Source organism: Abramis brama (assembly GCF_963993115.1).
Source record: "Abramis brama genome assembly, chromosome: 8".
NCBI lineage: Eukaryota > Metazoa > Chordata > Actinopteri > Cypriniformes > Leuciscidae > Abramis > Abramis brama.
The window spans coordinates 14,248,886-14,268,398 of NC_139970.1; positions in this window are offsets into that span (position 1 = coordinate 14,248,886).

Consider the following 19,513-nt stretch of genomic DNA (forward strand, 5'->3'; position numbering starts at 1 on the left):
GATAAACGCTGATGGCGTTCACATGCGCATTAAGAATTGGTTCTATAGTTATACGTGTTTGAATATATGTGCGCAGGTTTGGAATTCCCTACAGACCAAGCCTAAACAAAGTACTGGTCTTTCCTTATAAATTTTGATACAGAATTTTATTTTATTTTGTCACTTTGGGGTAAGTACGCGAAACGAATTTTCCCGACAACGCTTTATCTGTAGAGTGGTAAAGGGATCCTCCATAGGGAGAGACTAGACTAGACTAGACTAGCACTTCAGCACTGCGTTGACATCGGGTCCAGGCGAAGGTCCTTCATCAGATCTGGATACGGCCTGGATCCGGCAGGCTGCGGGAAAACCTCGGGATAAACAAAGACACTAAAATTAGCGTAGATGCCATTCTTCGTGTGATGTAGCGAGTACATCAGGATTTATGGAAAGTGTTCCCGGTTCCGGCTTATGGAGGGCATTTTCTGCCAAATTTAAATAAATAAATTAAATGATTAAAATGAAAATTAAAACCAGATTAACGATTTCATTACAGAAAACAGTACGTAAAATATGTGACAAAATTGAGAATGAAATTAAATGATTTCATTTTCACAGCATTATCCCTGTCAAATTGAAAAATAAAATGCAATTGGTGATTTCACATTTCATTTTCACTACAGTCTCGAGGCAAGACTGCCAATATTAAAATGAAAAGCCAAACGTGAAAAAGAAACTACAAATGCAGTTTTTACAATGCTCTTTAGGAACGCTCACGCAATAATAGTGACACAATTCAAATACAAATGTAAATTTTCGTTTTCATTTTAATTCCTCTTTTATTTCACAGTTTTCATTTTCGTTTTCATTTTCAAAGACAACCTGCATGCAAATTCTATGTTAATGAGTGGGTGTGGCTTATTCTAGTAACGGCGCTGAGACACGCCTTCTGTAAAGCTAAGTCATCGACGTCCCGCATGAGTTTAATGTGTGAAACAAAATTATTTAAATGTGATTATATTGTAATCGAGACGACGAGATATGGCGAAATCTGTTAGTGAGCTTTTGCGGGAAGCTGCCGCAGCATTAGAACATGGAAACAACCAGCCTGACCATGTTAGTTATGATGTTAGACTCAGGCTAGACCATAATCGACGATGAGGTTCATTCATGTATTAGGCTGTTTTGGAAATTCAACTATTTGGGTGTACAGAAGTCTTAGTAACACAATTTCTACAACAATTATAGCCAGACATTAATACCCACTGGCTTTAACCGAGAACCTCGGCCAATGTTTCATTCGCGTCGTGCCTAACAACGTCCTTCAGCCGTGACTTATTCAGATACAGCACTAGCCTAGAGTAGCCTACCTTATTGCTTTTATAAAACGGTTACCACGCAATACAAATATTAATCCCGAAACATATGTATATATGCAACTTTCATGAAGTAAAATGAATCACTAAAAGCCAATTCCTTCCGCTGGAGAAAAAAAAATAGTCCCTGACCATTTGCAACAGAAGAAGTTACATTATTTCTCCATTAGATGGAGACAAAGACTGTCTTAATGAGTGAGTCAGTCAGTCAGTAGAGAAGACTTTTGAAATGACTCAAACTTGTGATCACGGAGAAGAAAGACGCAACTGACATGACTATAGGCACGGACAACCCCTATTAACTGTTAAAAGTACAAGATATCACACCGGGTATTCAAACGGATTTTTTATTATGAATATAGGACTGACCTGAAGGAAATATCTAGCCTACTGTAAATGCAGGTACACTCGCTTTCTCGGTCTCATCCAGAAGTTGTTACTGGAAATGAAAATCAGCATTGTGATTATTTTTGTACACAAACTTAAAATAACCAAAAGACACGTAGCCTAACAGTTAAACAGCGGACAGATACAGGCTAGTGCTGTATCTGAATAAGTCACGGCTGAAGGGCATTGTTAGGCACGACGCGAATATGAAACATTGTCCGAGGTTCTCGGTTAAAGCTAGTGGGTATTAATGTCTGGCTATAATTGTTGTAGAAATTGTGTTACTAAGACCTTTGTACACCCAAATAGTTGAATTTCCAAAACAGCCTAATACATGAATGAACCTCATCGTCGATTATGGTCTAGTCTGAGTCTAACATCATAACTAACATGGTCAGGCTGGTTGTTTCCATGTTCTAATGCTGCGGCAGCTTCCCGCAAAAGCTCACTAACAGATTTCGCCATATCTCGTCGTCTCGATTACTATATTATTTAAATAATTTCGTTTCACACATTCAACTCATGCACACGGGACGTCGACGACTTCGCTTTACAGAAGGCGTGCCTCTAGCGCCGTTACTAGAATAAGCCACACCCACTCATTAACATAGAATTTGCATGCAGGTTGTCTTTGAAAATGAAAACGAAAATGAAAACTGTGAAATAAAAGAGGAATTAAAATGAAAACGAAAATTTACATTTGTATTTGAATTGTGTCACTATTATTGCGTGAGCATTACTAAAGAGCATTGTAAAAACTGTATTTGTACTTTCTTTTTCACGTTTGGCTTTTCATTTTAATATTGGCAGTCTTGCCTCGAGACTGTAGTGAAAATGAAATGTGAAATCACCAATTGCATTTTATTTTTCAATTTGACAGGGATAATGCTGTGAAAATGAAATCATTTAATTTCATTCTCAATTTTGTCACATATTTTGCGTACTGTTTTCTGTAATGAAATCGTTAATCTGGTTTTAATTTTCATTTTAATCATTTAATTTATTTATTTAAATTTGGCAGAAAATGCTCTCCATACCGGCTGACCTAATCTATGCAGCCTAATATGGAATTATAGAAGTCTATAATGTGTTATGTGTAGGCTAGGTCAAAGAGATGTGTTTTTAGTCTAGCTTTGAACTGACAGAGTGTGTCTGCTTCCCGGACAATGGTAGGAAGACTGTTCCAAAGTTTTGGTGCTAAATAGAAGGATCTGCCGCCAGCAGTCGATTTTTGATATTCTAGGTATTATTAACTGGCCAGAATTTTGAGATCGCAATAGACGTGAAGGACTATAATGCGTTAAGAGCTCGCTCAAGTACTGCGGAGCTAAACCATTTAGTGCTTTGTAAGTAATCAGCAATATTTTAAAATTTATGCGATGTTTAATAGGGAGCCAATGCAGTGTTGACAGAACCGGGCTAATATGGTCATACTTCCTGGGTCTGGTAAGAACTCGAGCTGCTGCGTTTTGAACTAGCTGTAGTTTGTTTATTAAGCGTGCAAGGCAACCACCCAGTAGAGCATTACAATAATCTAGCCTTGAGGTCATGAACGCATGAACTAATTGTTCCGCATTTGTCATTGAGAGCATATGGCATAATTTAGATATATTTTTAAGATGGAAAAATGCGGTTTTACAGATACTAGACACGTGACTTTCAAATGAAAGATTGGTATTAAAGAGCATACCCAGGTTCCTAACCGACGACGAAGACTTAACAGAGCAGCCATCAAGTGTTAGACAGTATTCTAGATTATTGCGTGTGGAAGTTTTTTGTCCAATAATTATAATCTCTTTTTTTTTCAGAATTAAGTAGTAGGAAATTACTAGTCATCCAGTTTTTTTATATCAGCTATGCATTCCGTTAATTTTGTGAATTGGTAAGTTTCGTCGGGGCGTGAAGAATTATAGAGCTGAGTATCATCAGCATAACAGTGAGAACTAATGCCATGCTTCCTAATGATATCTCCTAATGGTAGCATGTACAGAGTGAACAGCAGTGGTACTGAGTACTGAGCCTTGTGGTACGCCATACTGAACTTGTGATCGATAAGACATCTCTTCATTTACTGCTACAAACTGATAACGGTCAGATAAGTATGATTTAAACCATGCTAGTGCAATTCCACTAATGCCAACATAATTTTTGAGTCTATTTAAAAGAATGTTATGGTCGATAGTGTCAAATGCAGCACTAAGATCGAGTAACACTAATAGCGAGATACAACCACGATCAGATGATAGGAGCAAATCATTTGTGACTCTGATGAGAGCAGTCTCGGTACTATGGTACGGTCTAAATCCGGACTGAAAATCCTCACAGATATAATTTCTTTCTAGAAAGGAACATAGTTGAAAGGATACTGCCTTTTCTAGTATCTTTGACAGAAAAGGTAGATTCGAGATCGGCCTGTAATTGACTAATTCTGTAGGATCAAGTTGCGTTTTTTTAACAAGCGGTTTAATCATAGCCAGCTTAAAAAGTTTTTGGTACATATCCTATTGACAAAGATGAATTAATGATATTAAGAAGAGGATCTATGACCTCTGGAAGCATCTCTTTCAGTAGCTTAGTCGGTATAGGGTCTAACATACATGTTGTCGATTTAGATGATTTAACGAGTTTAGTAAATTCTTCCTCTCCTATAGCAACGAATGAATAAAAATTTTCTTCAAAGAGACTGCACTCCCTGATGCGATACTGTAGTAGACGGTTGCATAGTTGTAGTTTTCTCCCTGATATTATCAATCTTGTTAGTAAAGAAGTTCATAAAGTCATTACTGCTGTGCTGCTTGGAAACTTCTGGGGTTGAAGGTTTATTTTTCGTTAGTTTAGCCACAATTTCAAATAAATACCTAGGGTTTTGTTTATTTTCTTCTAATAGGTTTGAAAAATAAGCAGATCTAGCAGCTTTTAAGGCTTTTACTGCTGTGCTGCTTGGAAACTTCTGGGGTTGAAGATTTATTTTTCGTTAGTTTAGCCACAATTTCAAATAAATACCTAGGGTTTTGTTTATTTTCTTCTAATAGGTTTGAAAAATAAGCAGATCTAGCAGCTTTTAAGGCCAATTTTGTATACAATCGAACTGTCTTTCCATGAAATGCGAAAAACCTCTAGTTTTGTTTTCTTCCAGTTGCGCTCCATTTTTCTGGCTGCTCTCTTAAGGGCTCTCTTAAGTGTGCTCGTTGTACCACGGTGTTGGACTATTTTCTTTAATCTTCTTTAAGCGCAAAGGAGCAACTGTGTCTAAAGTGCTGGAAAAGAGAGAGTTAAGAGTTTCTGTCGCGTTCTTCTAAGCTATCTGGGATGCTGAGATGATGAAATTGATCAGGAAGATTATTGATAAAGCAATCTTTAGTGGCAGAAGTGATAGGTCTAACATATTTGTAGCACGGAGTCGACTTTGCAGCCTTGGCTAAATGAAGTTTACACGAGACTAAATAATGATCTGAGATGTCATCGCTCTGCTGCAGAGTTTCAACGGCATCAACATCTATTCCATGTGATAATATAAGATCTAGAGTATGATTTCGAGATTGAGTAGATCCTGACACGTGTTGTCTAACTCCAGTAGAGTTTAAAATGTCTTTAAATGCCAATCCCAATGCATCTTTTTCGTTATCTACATGTATATTAAAATCACCAACAATTAGTACTTTATCTGCAGCCAGTACTAACTCTGATAGAAAATCAGCAAATTCTTTGATAAAGTCTGTATGGTGCCCTGGTGGCCTGTATACAGTAGCCAGCACAAATGTTAAACGTGATTTATCATTTACACTAGATAGTGTTACATTTAGCAGCAACACTTCAAAAGAATTATATTTAAAACAAGACTTCTCAGTAATTCTGAAGATATTACTATAAATTACAGCAACACCTCCCCCTTTGCCTTTCAGACGAGGTTCATGTTTATAACAGTAATCTTGCGGGGTGGACTCATTTAAAGTAATATAATTGTCTGGTTTTAGCCAGGTTTCTGTCAAACACAGCACATCTAGGTTATAGTCTGTAATCATATCATTAACAATAAGTGCTTTTGAAGTAAGGGATCGAATATTCAGCAACCCGAGCTTTATCATTTGTTCATCCGTATTATATCTGTTTTTTATTTGTTGAACATCAATTAAATTTTTACCCTTGAATGGGTTTAGGAGTTTTTTGTATGTCCTAATTCGGGGAACAGACACAGTCTCTATATGATGATATCTAGGTGAAAGAGGCTCTATGTGATGGGATTTATGTGACGTTGGTGACGTGAGACAGCTAGCAGACGGTCGGTTAAGCCAGTCTGTCTGCTTCCTGACCTGAGCCCCAATTCATGTTTGAGCTCTAAGACTATGTGCCATATTACTAGAGAGAAAAGCAGCACCATCCCAGGAGGGATGAATACCATCTCTTTTCAACAGGTCAGGTCTGCCCCAAAAACTTTTCCAATTGTCTATGAATTCTATGTTATTACGCGGACACCAATTAGACAGCCAGCCATTAAGTGAATACAATCTACTAACTACCTCATCACTCCTGCGAATAGGAAGGGGGCCAGAGCAAATTACAGTGCCTGACATCGTACTTGCAAGTTCACACACCTCTTTAATGTTCATTTTTGTGATCTCCGACTGGTCTAACATCATTAGTGCCGACGTGAATAATAATCTTAGAGAATTTACGATTAGCATTAGCCAGCACTTTTAAATTTGCTTTGATGTCAGGCGCTCTGTCTCCCGGCAAACATGTGACTATGGTGGCTGGTGTCTCTATTTTCATGTTCCGTGTAATAAAATCGACAATAACACAATCAACAGAATTCTCAGTGGGTGTTTCACTGAGTGGGGAGAATCTGTTTGATGTTGTAATCGGAACGGAAGAGCGGTGTTTTGTCCCACGACTACAGCGTCTCACCGTCACCCAATTGCCCTGCTGCATGGGCTCATTCAGCTGGAACCGAACAGTGTACAGAGTTCACTAAGCTAGTCGCATCCAAAGCAGTATCTAAAGCCCTTGCACTCTTACAATTAACCTCGATTAAAGTTTGGATGCGTGTCTCTAGTTCTGAAATCTTCCCCGTCAGCTTTACTATCTCCCTGCATTTATCACATGTAAAACGTGTGCTGACAGAGAAGGCTATGCTATACATGTTACATGAGGTGCAGGTGACAATAAGAGGAGATGACATGACTCACCGTGTTTGTTGACTGATACTCACCACAGTTTTTTGATGAACTCGTAAAAGGCGCACGAGAAAGTAAATAAATAAATAAATAAATAGCGCACGGAAGGCGCGAGCGCGCTAGAGAATAAATAAATAAATAAATAAAGAGCGCACGAATGGCACGCTAACAGGCTAACAAATTACTAGCGTGTTGTGCTAGCAATAATGATTTAGATTGAAGCTAGCGATGTCAGGTTAATGTGTGATGTTGATTAAGTTATATTTAGCAGTATAAATAACAAGGAATGATAGTAAATAATGATTAAAACAGAAAGATACAAAGCTTACAGACACAAACTAAAGCAACGCAGCAGCAGCAGGGTAGACAGGAGCAATCGATCAGCCAAAGCAATCCATGTCGTGATTATAACAAAGCACTTAAGAATAAAAAACGTTACTATTCACAATCCTCAGCAGGATCCGTTGCTCCTCGAAACGGAACTAGACCAGCACTTCTGAGGTAAATTTTCCAGGATTATTATTACGATAGTATTATTCCTCACAGCGTCGCAAGACAACGTAAAGTACATGAATCTGATTAAACTTGATGTGTTTTATCGAGCTGATGTGGGCAATGTCAGGTTTGCATGAATTATCTCAGATAATTTGCGTTTAATAGCGCACGCTCTCCGTAGGTGTGTTCACATTAGAAGATAATGAGCTGAAATGAGAACGACTGACATCTCTCTTTTCATACAGATTACATAAACAGAGAATAATTGTTTTCATTTTGAAATGTGAGGATAATAAAATATTACATAGAAGCTTATCGACCTAAATGTTTTAGACAATTTTCAATGAGGAGGAGCTCATTGAAAATTGTCTAAAACATTTAGGTCGATTACAATGAATTATAGGCATATCATTAATTATTAACAGTCTATAATATGTCCGAACACTGCAATAATTCATCAATGAAAATGAAAAACAGCTTTATTTCAAAAACATTGTTTAACAAATTAAAAGAGGCAAAGTGTACATCGCAGGTGGCTTGGAAGAAGTGGATAATGGTTAATCCATTTTGCAAAACGAACTGGAGGTAAACAACAGTAATTTGTAGCTAGTTTGAACTACAGAACTTAAAGATCTCCTTTTTTTTTTTTTTTTGCTGCAGATGAAACTTCTGTTTTCGAGCAGGCGCAGTGAGGGAAAAAACACTGAGTTTAGGGCAATCGGTTCGTAGCTCTGCTTCACCTGTGCGATATAGTCACAAGGAGCGACCAAAATTTCGAACATGCCAGAAATTCATCTGACCATCCGATTGCCGTTCGGGAGAGGTTAATCGCCTCTCGTTTCCCCCTGTACACTGCACAAACACTGCACTACAAACGACGCACGACAAAGCTGAAAATTGGCCCGACCCGAAAAAGAGTCGCACGAGTCAGAATTCGGCTCAAAATCGGACGAAAATCGCACAGTGTATGCCTGCCTTAACAGTAGCAAATGCTACTTTCAAAATAGTGTAGCATTTTCAGTAGCAAGTTTTTCCACCAAGTCGCAGTGTAGGGACATGAAACGCTGCATCTTAGAACTGCGATGCCCGACTGGCAAATGATTAACTCTTTTGAGTCTGGTCAAGAGGATGGGACTTCATAAAACAGGGTGTTTTAGGAGAGCAAACTACCAACAAAAAATGCAGCATAGTTTCAACTTCAAAGTTTCGCAACAGCAAATAACTAAATTAAATATAAACAATTATGACAGACACAATAATGGATTATAATGGTCTCTTCCTGTTTTCTATTAAGTATTATAAAACGGTTAGTTCCAATCTTTGATTCTGATTGGTCAATAGCTGTGTTTTGTTCACGATAAAACCCCTAGGAACCATCTTAGCAAGAAAAGAAAAAGAGTCAAATATTTTTTTTTTCTATAGGTCTATCATAATGCGTGCGGTAGAGGGTTAAATCAGGTTAGATGTACAATTTCTCTCCATACACAGCTCCAGCGGGAGATTCAAACATCCATACACGGCTTCAGCGGGAGTTTCAAACATCCATACATGGCTTCAGTGGGAGTTTCAAACATCCATACATGGCTTCAGTGGGAGTTTCAAACATCCATACATGGCTTCAGTGGGAGTTTCAAACATCCATACATGGCCTCAGTGGGAGTTTCAAACATCCATACATGGCTTCAGTGGGAGTTTCAAACATCCATACATGGCTTCAGTGGGAGTTTCAAACATCCATACATGGCCTCAGCGGCAGTTTCAAACATCCATACACGGCAGGATCAACGAAAGTAAATCAAGCTGAGCCATGTGAAACACCACCGTGTCTCCTTTTATTAGCGGAGTTCATCACATGAAAAAAGTTTACATACACTGTTCAATGATTATTAAAAGCCAAGGAAGTCCTCCACCACACTTTCTTGTGCAAAAATATTCAACACTCTTTGACGTTCAACTTGATCAAGTTCTGTTTCAGCATCACTAAATCCCTTGAATTCCTCTTCTTCCACGAAAAGGTCTGAGATATTTTGACTTTCCTTTTCCCTTTTTTCTTTGATATCAGTATCACTTAGTGCTTGCAATTCTGCAGCTGAAGGGTAGCAAGGTTTTATCCGTGACACATGCACAATTCAACCATTTTCTCCAGTATCCTCCAACACAATTTCATAGTTAAGAGGCCCCTTTTTTCGAACAATTCGGTACGGACCTTGCCATTTGGTTGCAAGTTTAGCAGAAAATGATTTTTCCGCTTTGGAGTAAGGGAAGGTTCATAACCAAACTCTGTCCTGTTCCTCATACTTGTTTTCTCTTTCTATTCTTGTCATAATTTCGTTTCTGGCGTTTTTTAGCTTTACATAAGTTTTTACTGACAAACTCCTGCATTCTACTCAATTTCTCCACTTGAGCATAGACTGATGAATTGGGAGTACTTTCCCTAGGCTGTAACGAGACATCAAGGGGACCCCGCAATGGTCTATTCAAATTCAACTCAGCTGGGGTCACACCACTCGACTCATGAACAGCAGAATTCAAGGCAAATCGGAACTCTTTTAAGGATAAAAGTCTTTATCCCACTGTTTATGATTATTGCCAATGTACATGGAGATCATTGTTTTAAGTGTATGATATATTCTCTCAGTCATGTTGGTCTGTGGATGATAGGCAGTCGTCCGTTTAGGGGAAACATTCCACTGTTTGCATGTTTCTTCAAAGAGAGTGGATACAAACTGAGAACCTTGATCAGACAGAATAAAATCAGGTAACCCCCATCTAGTGAAGATATCTTTTGTCATTATTCTGACAACTGATTCTGCAGTGGCCTGTCGAAGAGGGAAGAGCTCCACCCAACGTGTATAATAATCCACAAACACCAAAAGGTAAACATTACGATTGGGACTTTGTGGAAATGGGCCCATAATGTCAACTCCTAACATTTCCCAGGGTCGATGTACATCAGTCTGTTGTAATTTCCCTGCAAATCTTCTACCTTCTGGTTTGTACAGCTGACACTGTTGGCACTATTTAGGCTAATGTGAAGTAGAAATTAATATTTAAGTTGTTAAATTCAAGTTCACATAAACTCTTCCCTCCGCTGCGGCTGTCAGTCATTCTCCATTCAGCATTCAAACAGCGCCTCGCGTTCGGTTAAGACACGATTTAACTCTCTCCAAGATGATTCAATGTTACTATTATTATACTTGATCTGTAGATAAAGGTCTATGGTTTCACATAAAATTACTTTATCTTGACTGAATTGCTATACCTTAATCATGTTACTTTCTACCGGGTGTCTGTTAGATCACAACAAGTAGTAGAGAGCACTATAATTGTTCTTCACGCGCACACTAGCCGCGTTTCCACTGTCGGGCCAGTGCAAGCCAGGGCTTTAAACGGGCCGTGCCGGGCTAATAGCACCGGGCCTGCGTTTCCACTGTCGGGCCAGAAGCTCCACAGCGCTTCACTAAAAACACGCCCATAACACGCCTCTCTGGAACAACGTCACACTAACCCATCATTTCACCAACAAATAGAAGTTTTATCAGAAAACTAATCAGAAATCACTGGAAACAGCGTTGAAAACAAACATGATAAAAGCGGCCGTTTGCTGGCATTTTTGTTGTTTACTTGAATATTTAAAACCCAAGCATCGATGTTTTACCACAGGTTTACAATAAAAAGTGATACACTGATCATAATGAATTAATTTATGTCAAAATTGCACATTAGTCACTCAGAAATAAATTACTGTTAGGTCTATTTTACAAAAGAAAGAGGAGGTAGAGGACACACTTACTTCTTCAGTCGCGTCTGTTTCTGTTTATCTGGTAGTTACAGGACATATTTACATCATAATTTCTACAAATATATGCCACCAAAAATACGACCTGGGGAGCTTTAGCACTCTCTCGACTCCCATACAGATATTTTCAGTCAGAGAAACAGAGGAAGAACCCGGAAAAAAAAGTTGCTTTATTTTATGATAGTCCGGTAAGAGACGAGACGTAGGCTACTGACCGATAAAATAAAAACATGACTGTGATAGCCTTTATGATTGGTCTGATTTCTTCAAGCGTTCACTATGTTTTTTTACTATGCTTATCTTCAAGCGTTTACTATGTTTACTATGGTAATTGTTAGCGCGCATAGTCTTTTGCATCACAAAAAGAAGGCATTCAAACATGAACGCGAGTTAAATTATTTTAAAAGTCTTTAATGCTGACAGAATCATCCGGCGCTGCCGTCTCCCGACTCAGGTGAAACCACTCCTCTAGCCCGAGCTGGCCCGCTTTGGCCCAAGGTATTCGACGGGCCAGAAATCCTGGCCGTTGGCCCCGAGTAAGCCCTGATCAAGCCCCGGAAGTGACAGTGGAAACGCGACTGGCCCTGGCACGCACTAGCACAGCCCGGCCCTGGCCCGACAGTGGAAACGCGGCTAGTAACTGAAATCTAAAACTGTTAAAAGAAAAGGCTGAATAAACTATTGCATAGATAGATACTGTATAATACACTACATTTTTTATTGATCTTTTAGATTTTTTTATCTTGTTTTTCATGAATGTATTTTACAACAATACAAAGAGCAATGTGTGACGTTTTACCAGATTTAGAACTACACTTATTTTTTCTTATTTGTTCCCCACTAAATAGTGGGGGTTTTTTTCACTAAATGTTCAGATTTTATAAAAATTATTGTGCACTACAATCGCATAGCCAAGCCTGATGGTCCGAATGAGCCAGTGAGATGGACTGGGGAGCACTAACCAGGCTCGCAGAGACTGTACAAGCGGGACTAAAGGGACTGTAGGCGCACCCGCAGTGGGGCAGCGAGGTGGAACACAGGGACATGACTCAGGAGGCTCTCTCTGGGAGGTGGCCCGTAGCGGGGTCTGAGTGTGCTGTGCAACACTTACCTGGTTCCACGGGGCAGGGGGCACCTCAGTATGCTTCGGTACAGCAGAGAACTGCTGGGCGATGTTCTCAACCGCGTCGCCAAAGAGGCCGGTCTGGGACACGGGGGAGTTAAGGAACTTGACTTTGTTGGTCTCCCTCATGTCGGCCAGACACAGCCAGAGATGGCGTCCGTGGACCACCATGGTGAACATCGGACGATCGCGAGGTCGGTCGCGGTACAAAGTTCTTGGAGAACTTGGGGATCATGACCACCCTCATGCAGGTCCTTCAGTGCCTTGGCCTGATGAACCTGCAACAACGCCATGGCATGTATGGCAGAAGCGGCTTCCCAGTTTTAACACCTTTTAGTGTAACAGTGCTTCAATGCTCTCTTGACTGGACGAGCAGGTCTGTGGAGATTTGGAACCTCTCTCAAAACAGCATCTGAAAACAAAGATGCACCACAATAATACAATATTATCCGCCTATTTTCTTTCAATGACTACAGACCTTGTTACAGTAACTTAACCTTTTAAATAAAGTGTAAATAAAGTGTAAAGTGTAAATCTTTAGTCAGATAATTAACCACAATACTTAAACATAATATAATATATAAAATTATATAAAAATGTATATTTCAGCAAAAAGTATAAATATTACAGTCAAACACATTAAATGCATGCATTATTACTATGCATTTATTAATAATGTAGCCTATAAAACATGTACCTTTAAAACTTCTCCCGTCTGTCCTTAATACCTTTCCAGTGGTTATAGACCTTGTCCAGATTGATAGACCCATCTGCTTGTGTAGACCGGATTCTCATTAGCTGATCCAAGTGGGTGGTCTTTAGTCGGTTACGTGAATTTGTCTTGATACGATTCATGAGACTGAATCCGCGTTCACAGTCTGCACTAGACGCTTGGAATGTCCAACAAATGTCAATTAACTATGGAAGCCGATTTGTCTCAATTATAGTTCACCCAAAAAAACATGATTCACACATGCGTAGACAATTTCACATGCATGAAAACTAATTCACGTACACACAAAAAAAAATCACGTGCGTGAAAAAAATATTCACAAAAAGCAATTCACATGCGCAAAGTAAAATTATATATTCATACATTACATTTCACAAATACAAAACACAATTCATATATATACAACTGTGCACAAAAACCTTTGAATGTTTAAAATGTACGAGTTTATCCTTGAATGTGAATGTGCAAATCGTCATTCACGTGTGAATCGCCTTGGATGTGTGTGTGTATGTTTTTGAGACTTTCCTGGCAGCAAACTCCTCCTACACAGAGCAGTCGTACTCTTTAGCCAATCAGATTTAAGCTTATCAATCGACCAATCAGTATCACGTGAGGGCGGGTCTACCTGCATGTTACATCATCAGTTTTCGACCAAGGACCAGTTCATGGCTGAGCAGAGGTATGTGCACTGCAGTCGGTTCATTTCTGTGTTTACTGAAGTTAGAGTTCGAGATCCGTTGAAGCAATAGTTTATGAACTATTAACTGATGTAAGCAAGTGCTGTGGTAATCAGATGTCCCAAATCGTGTCAAAAATGAAGAAGAATGATACTTGTTTTGTTGTATTTTAGCTGCAGGTACAGACAGCTCTCACAGCTTCAACAATCACGCTAATGAGTGCTAACTCGTACATTTTAAACATTCAAAGTTTTTTGTGCACAGTTGTATATCTACGAATTGTGTTTTGCATTTGTGAAATGTATTTTATTAATATATAATTTTATTTTGCGCATGTGAATTGCTTTTTGTGAATGTCTATTTTTTTCACGCACTTGAATTGTTTTTTTTGTGTGTACGTGAATTAGGTTTCATGGATGTGAAATTGTCTATGCATGTGTGAATCATGTTTTTTGCGTGAATTATAATTGAGACAAATCGACTTCCATAATTAACTGTGCAAGCTCCACAAACTCCTGTTTTTAGTGTCCAGGTTACCATTTCAGCGAATGTCTGCAGCACTCCTGTCTTTCGTTTTTCTTTGACGGTGAACTTGAAGTCCTTGTACTATTGGCAGATGCTTTCGGTGGCGTCATCATCTCTTTGTTTTAGAAAAGCGTGGAACTTTTCTGTCAGTCTGGTTACATCGTTTGTGCCATGTGCAAAATCGAGTGTTGAATCCAGTGTTTCTAGGCTAAAAGCAGACCATTCTCACCTTCAGGAAATCGTGCATCAAGATGGTCACAAACTTTGCGGACAAACAGAATAATGTCCGCTGTATTTATTGCACTGTCATGTTTCCCCAACAGCTCGTTCACACGGGTGCTCCAATGAACATGCTGCCCGAGATACTGAGATCGAAGTTTTTCCATCTTAGCTCTGGCAAAGCAATGAGCATCAATAATGCTAAGATTGCTGCGCTGCAGGGAGACACTGAGCTGAGCTAGTCCTTCCAACACATCTCCGAGAACAGTAATTGCAACTCTGTACTTGGGATCAGATCAGATCAGATCAGATCAGATTTTTTGAGACAGTATTTCGCAATCGGGTCGTCGTTGTCTGCTTCTTTTGTACAGTACTCCATTAACAGACTGTAATTCCACAAAAATGCATTAACAGCTTGGTAACGTGACAGCCAGCGAACCTCATTCAGCGGTCTGAAAGACAGTGAATCCACTTCTAAAACTTTTGCCAACTCGTCGAATTTGCTTTTCTTCACAGAAGACCTACTGAATAGTGAATATACTGTTCTTAAAAGTGTTTCCACTTCTTTCATCAACAGCATGCCTTTCCATGCATCAATATCAATTCCCAAATCCTCTCGATGAGCAACGCAGTGTTGTTCTGTAAGGTGACAGAAGCGCCGTCAGACGTTAACATGGCCATTTTCTGCAAATCAAGTCCATGATCAGTGTAAAACTTTATTATTGCATCGGCAATATCCTGGGTGCTGCATCGTGCCAGCTGAATGATCCCGGCAAATACAGTTTTGTATGTGAATTGATTTTGTTCTCTAAACTTAATGTAAAGAACTAGCATTTTATGTACTGTAATGTCTGTGCTTTCGTCGACTATCAGTGTGTGAACATTGGCATTTCTTACATCTTCCATAGTCTCAGCTTGTACAACTGTATTAATTGACTCCACAAATTCAAATGCGTAGTTTTTACTTCTCCAGCTGTCGGGAAGGCTTACATATTTCGCCAGATAATTATGAATTTCTTGAACAGATAGCATCTGTTCATTTTAATGGCAAGTAGCACGTTATCGATCAATATTTTGATTTGTTCAGTTGATTTTTGTTGATTTGTTTGATTTGTTCAGGGTTTGCCTTGCTCTTATTGGTGAGGTCGAAATGTTTTTCTCTAGATTCTCTCAACTCTCCGAGAAGCTGGTTAATCGCAGTTCCATGCTTTCTATTGTACAATGCTTTCACAGCATCAATGTGACATTTTTGTGTTAAGTGGCGTTTTAGGTAGTCAAGTTTCCACTCTGTCCATGTTTTCCCGGTGGAAAACTCTCCTTTGATTTTAGCTTCGGAGCAAATTCTCAATCCTATTAGCTCCGTAACTAAATATTTCAGACAATTTAACCGATTTATCAGGGCCATCGCTTGTATCCATTTGAACTATTTCATTTAGCCATTCTTGTTTGAAAGTCAAACAAACCTTTTTTTAGGCTGTTGCAGAGATGTTTCATCTTTTCGTTTTGCCATTGCTGAGTGGATGCACGTCGTCTGCGCGGTGTGAACTTGTGCTTAAAGGGAACATTGCTTGTAAGCCTTAAGTCAGATGTGTGCTTACAGGCCCAGGAAGGGAGACACGGCTCTCCGCACCAGGTGGAGTTGATGCGCATGTAACCCTTAGCCGGTCCGCCATCAAGGGTGGTGAGGGAGGAGGAGCCACCGGGACGGTTTCTGGCAGTGAAAGGTACTGTTCATGACCCAGTGAGCTCCTCATGCACCTCCGGGAAGAAAGGAACTGGGGTGGGTTGCTGAGAACCAGCACGACAAACCAATCTTCCGTAAGAACGGCTTTTCAGCGCTTTTGGCGCACCGTACCAGCTGTAAGAACAGCCTTTTTGTTTTGCTCAGTGACAAACAACACAAACACAAAAAGACAGAAAAAGAGAGAGAGAGAGAGAGAAGTCGACCCCGCGCTGTATCGCCCGCACCAGACGTGAGAGATCCTCCTGGAGAGCTCGCTCGTTTAATATAAGCACTCACTGAAGAAAACAGCATCGAAACGCTCAACTCCGAAGCAAAAAGCTGAAGTGCAATCGCACCTGCTGCTCATTATACACCAGCACTGCGTGGCTGAACAGCTGATGCAAATGATTGCACGCCAATGTGAATTGGCTCGTTTAGTTTCACTCGAAATAGATTGGCCTCTCTAGCGAGATTCCTATTCGTCGGTCATGATGTACGTCAAGAGTGGCCGACTGATAGGGAACAAGAGGGTATGCACAAGCAGTCTGACAACAGCCTGTATGAGCCACACAGAGATCTGGGCCCGTATCCCTAAAGAATTTTTGTGCAAAAAGTGGCTCCTAGCGGCCAAATTCTAAGAAAATTCTCAGAGTCATGACGTTTTCTTAGAATTTCCCCTAAAAGTGACACGAAAATCCCAGTTAATATAAAAGCTATTCCTCAAGATTCCTAGCGCTTAAAAGGGCTCCTAAGGCGAGATCTGCTAAGAGCAGGGAAGAGGACTTTTAGTGGCTTAGGAGTTCCCCTAAGCAGCTGCACAAAATGGCCAACAGAGGAGGCAGGAGAGATGTCCTTTTTTCTCCATTTTCTGTGTTTGTAGGATATTTGTTAACAAGCCTTCATAAATAGACCAGCCAGCAATCACAGACATTGATAAAAGCTGAGCCGTGTTACCCTCGTTAAGACCACACTGAGTTGTAACGTTGCAATTTCTACTTCATTAAGGACAGCCCCTTGAGATAGGCCATCTTGTTTTCAATGGGGTCCATATGGGAGTGAAAGTACAAAATATGCCAGCTAGGATATTAATATGAGCAAATAAGACACAAATCATTATTTGAACAGGGTGTTAATGAGCTTAAGTTTTCACATATTTTAGATTCTAATGTTAGGCTATAACCCCTACAGCTTACTATTCATTTTCCAGATATTTTCTTGAATGTGAAATATTATTTACAATTACAGTCTGCATAAGATTAGAGTGTATAATTATGTTTATTGATTTGAGGGTACATCCTTTTTGCTCATTATCACCAAAAGTTCATTTTCATCAAACTTGTAGGATCAACCAATCACGGCTTTTGAAATGATGACTCATACCTAGCAACGGGGTCAACCACACCTCCTCACTAAGATAGGATTTTCCATCCATTCCTTGCTCAGAGTTCACTGAAAATGTTTTGGAATCACTTCTAAGCTAAAACTCCTGGCAAGGAATTTTTAGGTTAAGTTAGGAGCTCTCTGAGAGGATTCTCAGAATCTTTAGGGATACGGGCCCTGATCTCATCACCATCGAGTCCATCTGGGATTACATGAAGAAACAGAAAAAAACCGAGAGACTAAATTTCTGGATTTAGTCTTTCTCAGTTTTTTGTTGTTGTTGTTGTTGTTGTTGTTGTTGTTGTTGTTTCTTCATGTAATCACAGACAGACTCATTGATGGTAAGATCACCTGCTGTTGTCAGACTCCTTTTGCATTCAGAAATCTCACTGGATTATTACAATAAATGGCAAAAGGAATATTTGGAAAACTGATATCTATCAGTTATAATAAAATGCCTTTCAATGATAAAAGGAGATATATAGATATATTTATAAGCATCATTTTTATCCTTTAAATGCATATTTGGTGAATAACAGTAATGATTAAAAAAAAAAAATAATAATCTTAGTAATCCCAAAAACCTTGCCAGTAGAGACACAGGCAGACCCTGGCAAAATAGTGGAATTGGAACTGCACATTTTAAGAACAAACCCTAATTAAACACAAATTAGGGAACCATCATAACTTAAATTATATGATTAATGTATTAATTATAAAATTATTCATTCAGTCTATTACACATGAGAAATTATATAGTGTAACTGTTGCAAGCAGGGTGAGGCCAAGATCCGTGGGAATGGAACAAGGCCTGTGGAGAGATTGCAAGTGAGCGTCACCTTGCCGTGCCACACCAGCCTCAAGTCTCATAGAGGAGCTCCGGAAGGATAAAAGGAGGAGTGATGACAGTGAAGGACGAGAGAGGATCAGGCTTGGGACTTTACGGTATGTTGTGTTTTGTTTATGTTTGTGTGGCAGTCATGAGAGACTGCTGTGAGAGGCTGCTGCTTTATTTTTGTTTTGTTGTTTGTTTATTTTATAACGTTTGCCGGTTCCCACCTCCTTCCTCCCAGGTTTCGGCACCAGTGTAATAATGTTAAAGTTCAGGGAAGAAGCAAACATTCAACATAATACTTTAATTATAAAATAAACAAAAAAACAAAAGTGGTAGATCCTCACGGACGACTGCTACACACAACACAATGTAAAGTCCTATGCTTGGTCCTCTCTCATCTTTCATTTTCGTCACTCCTCCTTTTATCCTCCCGGAGCTCCTCTGTGAGACTTGAGGCAGTGTGGCATGCAGGTGACGCTCACAGGCCTCGTTCCATTCCCACGGCTCTCAGCCCCGCCCTGCTTGCCACAGTAACATTTAATACTAAGCTTTTACATTAAATTAATAAATGTAAAAAATATACAGTATCCACCTTTTTCCTCCGCCCTATGATGCTTTGTGCGAATTATGGGTGTTACTTTCGTTAAACTGTAAACAAAGTGAAATGTTCGCTCATCGGACATTAAAAGGGAATTTAAAAGTGTAAAAGCACTTTACTTTGTTTAAGCACAAAGTACTTTCATCAGACCATGAATGACCCCAAAAGCTCGATTCTTTCCGAAGCAATATTACGTACACTGTAAAAAATGTAACCGTGATTTTTACGGTAAAAAAACGGCAGCTGTGGTTGCCAGAACTTTACCGTCAAAAATACGGTAGCAACCCGTTTTTGGTTTTACAGACTTAACTTAAAATTTACAGTAATAAACCGTATTTTATTATCTGATATAATGTGAATTTACCATCCTATTGAAGTATTAATATCTGTTTTGTACCATAATACACTGATAACCACCAATCACAGCAGTGATGAGAGTCACATGATCAATCAAAGCTCATCACAAGCAGCTCTTCCACAAGAAAGTTAA